Raw genomic sequence first — 10,791 nt, forward strand, 5'->3', positions numbered from 1 at the left:
GGTGAATACCCACTTCCTCGGATGCATGTAGTGGAAATTTCCAGAGGCAGGTATAAATATGCAAGCAAGAATCAGGCTAGGGATAACGAGGTTAGTTCAACGAGGGAGGATGAGGCCTCTTCTAGCAGTTGAGGTGTGAACACCAAGGGAGGAGAAACTGCTTTTGTAGTTGGCTAGCCAGTCACAGTCTTTGTTTAATCCTGAGCTGATGGTGTCCACTCAGTCCTACTTCTTGTTTAGGCAATCGCTCAGACAAACAAGTGTGTTTACATTTGCAGAAGATAATGCTGCCCACTTGTTTACAATGTCACCTGAAAGAGAGAACAGGCATGCGCATGGCACTGTTGTAGCATCACAAGATATTTACGTGCCAGATGCATTAGAGAGTCATATGTCCCTTCATGCTTCAGCCACCATTCCTGGGGACATGCATCTATGCTGATGACAGGTTTTGCTTGATAACAATCCAAAGCAGTGCGGACTGATGCATGTTCATTTTCATTATCTGAGTCAGATGCCACCACTATTTCTTTTGTTTATCATTTTTACAGTGCTATTTTTCAAAATATACACTTTAATTTCAATTACAACACAGAATACAATATATATGAAAATACATTTCAATTGGTATTTAATTGCATGAGTTAACTGTGATTAATTGACAGCCGTAGTTTAAAGGTATCCAGCTGACAACATACCAACTTCCCCTGCTTCCCCACCAACCTCTTACAGTGGCTTTTTTTTTTTTTTTAAGTTAATTTCGCTCCTTGTCCATTGTGTAGTGAACACCGGGGATTTTAGTTTTCCTGTGATAAAAGCCACAAAATTCTCAGATAAAAACAAAAATATCTATTTTAATTGCAGGAAAATTGAACACTGAACTTTTAGTTTCCCTAGCCTTCCAGAGCTGGGTAGCTGGGGAGAGGCAGCTGCTGGCTAGGTACCCAGCTCTGAAGACAGTGCCACTGCCAGCATCAGTGGAGAAGTAAGGGTGGCAATACTATACTATGCCACCCTTACTTTTGCACTGCGCTGGAAGAAATGCAGCCTTCAGAGCTGGGCGCCTGGATTCTCTGTCAACAGAACACAAATCTGCAAATTCTGCATATTCCCCCATGGCAACTGGATTTCTAGGATCTCTGGTGAACACTAATGCTTGCTGTGAGGATGCTTATGTTTTCCCCCAGCCCCTTAGTGCTACAAGCAAAATAAATAAATAACTAAAACCCATAATTTAAGTTTGTTTTTTGCAAGATTTGTGGAAATTCTTAAACCTTCACACTTTCCCAAATGTGTGTGGCCCAGAACAGGAAAAGTGTCTCAAGATTCCATTGAAAAATTCAAATTGATGGCTGCCACAATATCAAGCCAAAATATAAAACTCACTTTAAAAAGCCATTTTCTCCACTTCTGTTTCAAACCCTGTGAATAGAAAATAAATTTGCCTCTCAGGAAAACTCTTTGGAGCAGTTTGAGAGTCTGGAAACAGCTGTGTGAAGTGTACACATTACTGTTCAGGGTTGAGGCTCAAGAGACAGACATTGGTGTTCTGCAAAAAAAAAAAAAAGTGAATGGTTTCTGTATGACTTGAAAAGCTGGGTTTTGTTCTTTTAAAGGTTATGGAGTGGATTACTGTTTAGAATGTGCCATATTTAACTATGAAAACTATGCTAATTTAAGGGGGGAATGTAGAGGCAGAAAGACAAGCTTAAGGGAAAAGGGTAAATGAAGGACATGCAAGAAGTAATATTTAGTAAGTACTTGGAACTGGAGTTTGTTAGAAAAGAAGGCACAACACTTGATTAAATGCATGAGAACTCAGTTCAGACTTGAGTCTGCTCAGCTTTCTAGAAACCACCCAGCTCTGAGGCTTAACAGAAGGATTAATATAGTTAGTCCTATACTAATTTTGCATCATTTGAGGCATTCAGATACTGTTTATAAGGATATGGAATAAAAGTCTAGTAGTACTTATTTGAAATTTATTAACTCATACCTTTCCTTACACTAGGAAGAGAATGTTGCTCACATGCCACTTTTCTTAATGCTGCCAAGCAGAGTGAATGGAATTTATGCATGTCACAAGTTATGTGAGGTCATTATTTGCCTTTCAGTGATCCACTGAGCTAACCTGATTTATTTATTGGAACTGAATTTTCCCCAGTGCGCTCTTTGCATCCCTTTCCTCTGTCCTATATTGCAGCAAAGGACCCTATACAAAACAAATTGTCGTTGAGTTTTACAAGTCCAATTTTTTTAAAAACCCTCAGACCTCATGCCTCATTTTGAAGGAGAATTGAGATTAAGGATGCATCCACACCAACTCTGTTGTGTGAAAACTCATCCTGCAATCTCAGTAAATCTGCTTTCAAAGTGAGTTTAAAGTTTAAAATGCATTAAAATAGCAGATGAGTTGCAAGACACAATGTGAAATGGCTCAAGTTACCCACAACCTACTTCAAGTGAAGGTAAACCCTAACTCATCTAAACACAAATAGAATTCCAGGTGCAATCCTGCTGTGGGTGGGGTGGGGATGAGAGGAATGGCTGGCAGTCTCCTCAACTCAAACTGAAATTCATGGCTGCGGAGAGATCTCCTCATAGGAAGAGCATGCCCTACTCTGCGACACATCAAGCTCCACACACAGTTTCTGAAGTGATATAACTATTACTTGGTTGTGTGGTTTTTTTTGTTGGTTTTTTTTCCAAACACAGAAATACAACCCCTAGTAGGGATGCAGTTATACCAGTATAGCTTTTCATAGAATATCAGGTTGGAAGGGACCTCAGAATATCATCTAGTCCAACCCCCTGCTCAAAGCAGGGCTAATCCCCAATTTTTGCCCGAGATCCCTAAATGACCCCCTCAAGGATTGAACTCACAATCCTGGGTTTAGCAGGCCTGTCGTAAATATAAAGGGAAGGGTAAACCCCTTTAAAATTCCTCCTGGCCAGAGGAAAAATCCTCTTACCTGTAAAGGGTTAAGAAGCTAAAGGTAACCTCGGTGGCACCTGACCAAAATGACCAATGAGGAGACAAGATCCTTTATTTTTCTCCCTCCTCCCAGCTTTTGAAAGTGTCTGTCTCTGTCTGAATGATGCTTTGTCCGGGGACAGAACAGGAATGGAGTCTTAGAACTTAGTAAGTAATCTAGCTAGGTATGTGTTAGATTCTGATTTCTTTAAATGGCTGAGAAAATAGCTGTGCTGAATAGAATGAATATTCCCATCTGTGTGTCTTTTTAGTAACTTAAGGTTTTGCCTAGAGGGATTCTCTGTTTTGAATCTAATTACCCTGTAAGGTATCTATCATCCTGGTTTTACAGAGGTGATTCCTTTACTTCTATTAAAAGTCTTCTTGTAAGAAAACTGAATGCTTTTTCATTGTTCTAAGATCCAAGGGTTTAGGTCTGTGGTTACCTATGCAAATTGGTGAGGATTTTTACCAAACCTTCCACAGGAAGTGGGGTGCAAGGGTTGGGAGGATTTGGGGGGAAAGACGTGTCCAAACTACGTTTCCCAGTAAACCCAGATAAAGTTTGGTGGTGGCAGTGGAAATCCAAGGGTAAAATAATTTTGTACCTTGGGGAAGTTTTAACCTAAGCTGGTAAAAGTAAGCTTAGGAGGTTTTCATGCGGGTCCCCACATCTGTACCATAGAGTTCAGAGTGGGGAAGGAACCTTGACAAGGCCAATGCTCAAACCACTGAGCTATCCCTCCCCCTTTTCTTGTACAGAAATAGCTATACCATTATGAAGCACTGTTATACCAGCATAACTATATCCACAAAGCCATGCTACATTGTGTTTTTAAAAGTGCAAAGATTTTCTCTGAGCTTCCCTGCCCTTCCCCCACTGCCTTCTTTCATTAGAGGCCTGATTCTGCAAGGTATCAAATGTCTCAACTCCCAATAGAGATGAGTCAGCAGAAGTTGGTACTCAGCAGCTTGCAGGACTGACTCCCTGGAGTGGACCTTTTGCCTCAATAGCAGCTCATCCCTAGTGCCATAATTCACTCTCTCCTTCCACCAAAAAAATCCACTCAATAATGGAATGTGTTTTCCAACTGAAAAAAAATTATGCATCATAACAGCTAGACGCTTTAATAAAAAAAAAGAAAGTCGATGTTCTAGAGAACAAGTCAGTGTCTTCAGAGAAGTGCCAGTATGGTATGTGTATGCATACAGTTGTTTATGAGCCCTGCTCACATGCGTTTCATTGTCTTCCATGGAACTACTCTTGAGCATGGTTTTCTCTAATATCTACCAATATGAATCAGTCCTGCAGGTAACCTGGGTTAGCGGTTAACATTTTAAACCCTATTATTAGAGCTGGTTGCAATTTTTCCATTTAAACACTTGACAGAAGAGGGGCAATTTTTCCCTCAAAAACATTTTTGGCAAAAGATTTGCTTTGGTAAAATTTTATTCTGAAAGGAAAAGGCAGGGGGCTGACAGAGGGGAGGAGTAAGAAAAGATTATTGGCTTTCAAAAACTAACCCCCAAAAAGTTTTTTGAAAACTGAAATTTTCTGCTTAGTCTTTTCAACAAAATCACACTAAGTCGTCACTGGATATTAAAAAATTAAAGTCCCACAGAAAATTAGTAGAGCTGGTCAAAAAGTATCAAATTCAGGAATAAACTAACTAGTTTTACAAGTAATGGAGAAACATGAAGTTTATGAGGGGTCTAATTCTGTTACTCTTAGGCCTTGTCTACACAAGAAGGTTCTATTGCTTTAACTATACCAATAGACCCTATATAAGTAAAGCAGACAACCCTTCTAGAGTGGACACAACTATACCAGGATACTTGTTGTGATACTGTTTGTAATCTGGGGGACACTTGAGGATATTATGATCAATATTATAAAATTGAATGAGTTATGCCAGATATGCCATTATCTGCAAGATTATCTGCAAAAATGTTATAATTTGCCAGATATGATCTCATTTATGTGTTTGTATCACCTTTGTATTTTGGGTTATAGATATGTATGTCTGTCTATTTCAAACTTGGGCTATGCTTCTGGGTTACACCCCCAGATAGTTTGGCATCAGTACTGCCTACCCTGCTTAATGGCCCATTAAGGACCATCAGCTATAGAACTGATCCATTGGGAGAAGGCAGATACACCTTATGACTCAGCAAGGCATGCAGGGGCATGACTATGGAGAGAACTCCAAGGTCTCCAAGCCATGTGCTGGGCAGCTTGTGTTTGAAACAAAGGAAGCACAGGTACCATGGCAAAAGACTATAAAACAGGAGTGGGCAAACTACAGCCCATCCGGCCCATCAGGGCTTTGGATCCAGCCTGCGGGATTGCCACCCCTGTGGTGCCATGGGCCCTGCTCTGCTCTGGGAAGTGGCTGGCACCATGTCCCTGCAGCCCCTGGGGGCTGCCCTTGCCCGTGGGTACCTCCCCCAAAGCTCCCGTTGGCTGTGGTTCCCCATTTTCCCACCCCCATGTGGCCCTTGGGCCAAAAAGTTTGCCCACCCCTGCTATAAAAGGTAGCTGCATCTTCTCCATTTTATCTTCAATCCTGCTTCTTACCTCTGGAGGAACTTTGCTACAAACTGAAGCTCTGAACAAAGGACTGAATGACCCATCCAAGCTGTGGATGTATTCTAGAGGGACTTTCAGCAACCTCACCAATACTGCTAGGAACCTGATATATGGGAGTTTTTGTATGCATGTAACTCCTTTACTATTTAACAGCTCTCCTCTTGTTCTTTCTTTATAATAAACCTTTAATTTTAGGTATTAAAGGGTTGGCTGGCAGCATGGTATTTTGGGTAAGATCCAAAGCTATGCAGGCCTGGTGATGTGGCTGACCCTTTGGGGTCAGAAGAACATTTTGTATATGTGAGCAGAGTTTTTTAAATAGCTTCTCACTGTACTGGACCTAGGTGCTGATTGGGGACCAGAGAACTGGAATGCAATAAAGGGGGCTGTGAGATTTCTTTTTTGCTTCTTGATAATGAGTGTGGAGGATCAGAAGCACAGTTTGTGACTACGTGGGGAGTTTAACTTCACTGTTACTACCAAGGCTGGTGGGTATCTGCTCTCCCTTTTGCAGCCTGCCCTGATCTTGGCATTTCCAGAGAGGGCTGCCCCAGGCACCACCGGTCACACTTGTGTTTGTACCAATATAAAATATTCCTGTACACAAAAGTGAATAAGATAAACTGCATCTGTGCTAGAAGTTGTGTCTGTATAACTACTTTTTTAAAAAAAAATCCACACACTTCAAACTGAAATAGTTATATCAGTACTAAATGTGTGTGTGTTAAGCTAGGCTTTCTGCTGAGCAGTAATTTACCCTGCCTCTAATCCTACTGAAATCAACTTGATTAGAAGTGGCTGAATTGGGCCATAACCAGAGAACATTTCAGAATAAACTGTAAAGTTTTCAAATAGGTAACTGAAAGTAGGGAAGCTGAGAAATCACTAAGGGCCAGGTTTCTTATTGCAGACACTAGCATAGTAAGAAGAATTTTTCTTGCAAGGACATTCCAGTGCAGGTGTAGTATTGAAAAATAAATCATTTTTGTGCAACTAGTACCATGACAACAACACTGCTTGCTGGATAGAAGATCAACGTTTAAGGCTAAAAATGCCTTAGAGTCTTTCTGCTCAGTTTGCTGGAGTTCAGACACTACACAGCAGTAGCAGAAGTAGTAGTAACTGAAATGGCTCTTTGGTTGTTTTGGTTAGGAGTTCTTCTTTGGTTCAATTTGATGTTTCAAAATTATATTGCTAGTTACAGATTTAAGTTTAGAAGTTTGCTAAATGTTATTATATGAGCAACCAGGTTGTGGATATCCATGACAGATAACAGTGTGACAGCATCCCCAAAAGCTCTTGGAACTAAGCCCTAATGCATTTTTAGGGCAAGCTTTTTGTTACAGTACAGTTTCTGGTTACCAGGTTCTTTTTCAGCTTCCCAAACTAGACTTGTTATAGAGATGACATGGTTTATATTTGTTGAATCTGACATCCAATAAAATGCTTGTTCTGCATGAGACTTTGTTGTTTAATAAAGTTTTTAAACTCAGCTGCTTACAAGTAAGTGTCTATAATACAAATATTTCTGCAAATAGGTAAATAAAATGGCATATCTGTAGGACATAATGGTTTCTTTCTATGGTAGATCAGATATCTCCATGTTTGGGGGCACCTGGATTTCTGAAGCACTTTGTATTACATCTTTCAGAGTAACAGCCGTGTTAGTCTGTATTCGCAAAAAGAAAAGGAGTACTTGTGGCACCTTAGAGACTAACCAATTTATCTGAGCATAAGCTTTCGTGAGCTACAGCTCACTTCATCGGATGCATCCGATGAAGTGAGCTGTAGCTCACGAAAGCTTATGCTCAGATAAATTGGTTAGTCTCTAAGGTGCCACAAGTACTCCTTTTCTTTTTGTATTACATCTGTATTCTTCAGTTGCTCAATTTCATGGCAATCAAGTAATTAAGCTTTTCAAACAGAATCCCTGGTAACAAATAAGGAAGAAAAAAATCCAAGGACTTCCTTTCTCTCCCTCCTCCCAAAAATCTTGATAAAGGCTACATGTTTGAGAGATGAATCAGAGAAATTGGACAACAGCCAGAAAGTGAGATTAAGAAAAGAAGGAATCTTAGTCTGACAGCAGCATGAGAAAGTCATTTCTAGGACTTAATAGTATGACACCAGCGAGCCTTTTAGTCCTCAAATCTGCCACTGTGTTTATGTTAAAATTGAATTAACTTCAGCTCGGTTCACTCTATGTTGTGTGCAGCAAAGGAGTGAGTCCCCTCTAGGAAGTAGATTTGGTCTTAAGTATACAAGGTTTCTAGACTTGAACAGTTTGTTTTAGACTAGTCAGGAGAATAAACAAAATAGACCCCTGAGAAAGTGCTCAGTAGTTGTTTGGAGCCAAATTCTTGGCTAGCATAAACTGGCATAACTCCACAGAGTATGCTGAGTTACACCAGCTAAGGATCTAGCCTTTAATATATAAATTATTAAAGCGGGAGCTGGTAGCAGCCCCTATAATTAGGTTGCCTAATACTTTCCATTAGAGAGGATTCCTGGCACATTTTCTTTGAGAAGCTCTCACATATCTATTGTGTGCAGCCGGCCTTTGATAGTCAGCAAGCGGAATCCCCTGAGCTACAACAGTGCCTTTCCTTTGTCCCATGAAATTCCATTCAGATTTGGCTGAGTTATAAACAATTAAAAATTGCCACTCTCGCCTCTCAATAGAGTTCAAGAAAATGTTGGCATCCTGTCCAAATAAAAAAAAACCATCACTGAACATTCCAAGGCCAGGCTCACACCACCACCGACTGCAGTAGGAACACCAGTGAGCTGCCAGAGCAAGGGGATTGAACAGGAGTAAGAGGTAGACACAGACTTTGTCCAGGAGTTCCTCAAACTTCCAGGCAGGTTAAGAGAGACAAAGGGTGGGCTCCCCACAACCACCCCCTCAGATACACCAGAGGGGACCAGCAGCCGAGCTCTTTCACAAGGGGCATTTTTCATCTTTAGGCCACTAGAATGCAACAGTGTCAGCCCCCTTGAACAGCTTATCAGCAGGCAGTGTCATAGCTTGACTTCAGTGAAGCAATGACACTTTACACCACCAGCAGAGGGTCTGCCCCTTTATATTTAGGCTAACAGTTCTTTATCTGGAGTCTGAAAACACAGAAATGATGCATCAGAAACCAATATACATCCCTAATTGAAATCTGTTCTAGAAGTAAACAATGTACTGTGTGCACCACTTTAGTCTACTGTAATACATATCCTTTGCCTCAGACCTGCTTAGGTTTATAACAGGTTCCTTTACTTGCTGGGACTTCTTCAGCTTACAGCGGCACTGTGTAGGGCTCAAAGTAATCTGAGAGCTTCTCAGTTCATGGATTGTACTGTACAATAGAAAGGTAAGCTTGAATTCAGCTCTCATTTGAAATGGGGTCAGCGGTTTTCTTTAACTAGTACAGTCAAATATGTGACTGGGTGTGATTGTTGTGGGAGAAAAGGAGTTGGCGGGAGTTCTCAAAGTAGGCAATCTGAAGGTTACTGTTTTTTTCTCCCCCCCAAAACACACTTCACAGTAATGTTGATTAAAAGAAAACACCCTTCTGTTCTCTTCTCATATAGCTATTGAGTGATAAATGTATTTGAGTTAAATTTCTTTTGGCTAAGGCTCAGACATAGTCAATGATTTCTAGTTGCACCAACAATGAAAGTAATTGATTTGCTCTGATTCGGAGAGGAGAGCTATTGCACTCCCGTCAGTACCTGGCCCAGACTGGGGAAGCTAATGATCCAACCAGTGGACCAAATTGGGTGATGAATTTTGGTCACATGCCACATGAGTCACGTTGTGGAAACAAGCTGTTTATAGAGGTCTTCTCCTTAGCATATCCGCAAGTCCTAAGCAGAAGTTAACGAGACATGGTATTTTGTTAGAGGAAAAATTGAGACTACACTTTAGAAACAAAACACAAAAATCAGAGAAACAATTGATTTGACTCCAGGTACATCAGGATGGAATGATAGAATCAGGTTTACTAGGCCAATAAAACCTTTCAGCTTTGGACAAAATGAAAGACTGAAAAGAGTAGATCAGCCAATTGCTGGCCCTCTATATACAGTTGTATAGAATCTAAGTTTGTGGGTTTGAGCATAGAGTGGATGTTCAACTAAATTTATTGTGCACCTAATCAATGCATCTCAGCAGTTACATCATCCTCCCTTCAAACTTTTATTCATCTAGCTCCACTCCCATAGAATGAGGTATTTGGGTGCTGACCTAAGGTCTTACACCAATTGTAAGACAGAAGCCTCTGTTACTTTTCATTTTCTGAAATCAAATTTGGACAGTCCAACAAGTGGACAGCATTGGTGGCATTATTCTGTTCCAATTCTTGCCTTAGTTTTTGGGAAATCCTTTTAAGCAGTAGGATTAGGGGAAAACCCTTCAGTTAATTACTACTTCTCTGTACTATTCCTGTGGAGGTTGTAAACTGTCTCTAACACCAGTTTAAACCTCTCATATGCAAACTAATTCAGACTTCTTGGACGATATTGAAATCAGTTTTTGATGCATGGTGTTCTGCTTCCAAATAAATAATGAAGCTTTTAACACTGGCTCAATATTTCCTAAAAAGTCCTCTCCTCTTAGAATTGAGTACGGAGTTTCTTTCTGGTGGTGTTTTCCATGTACAAACTCCAGTATAATCAGGTTCTCATTCCTTCAGCTTCTGAAAGAATTACATTTTGTTATGAGAGAATTAATCTTTTCCCTTGGGATTGTTCTTGTAAGTCATTTTTCATGCAGCTGTCCTGTCATTGGGTTAGCATATATTTCCACTCAGACTTAGCTGGAAAGTTACTCCAATCTTCACTTTCATATTTGTCTCTGCAGACTTCTGGTTGTTTTCTATATCGTATACACACACTTGTAGAGTTTTATTTAGCTTTTTCTTGTATTAGTACTTGAGGCAGGGCAGAATTCATCTGCTTGGTATCAAGTATACATTGCATTAGTGTCAGGAGTGAGAGCATTCTTGGTCATCTCTCATCCCATTGTTTCACAAGTTACATGCTGAACAGAAGGTGGTATTAAAGAGATAGGGCCCTGTTATAAGACTTGCCATCTTGAAGCGCATCCCCTTGCAGCAAGGCCTGGTGTTGTGGTGCACTGTCTCAGTCTCCCCTCAAGAATCTTCGGCCTGCTCCAGCCACAGAGGTGATTTGGCCTCTGACTAAGCAACTTTAAAGTGTTCCACCCCTTCTTGGG

Source organism: Natator depressus, chromosome 4 (genome assembly GCF_965152275.1).
Source record: "Natator depressus isolate rNatDep1 chromosome 4, rNatDep2.hap1, whole genome shotgun sequence".
In the NCBI taxonomy this organism is placed as follows: domain Eukaryota; kingdom Metazoa; phylum Chordata; order Testudines; family Cheloniidae; genus Natator; species Natator depressus.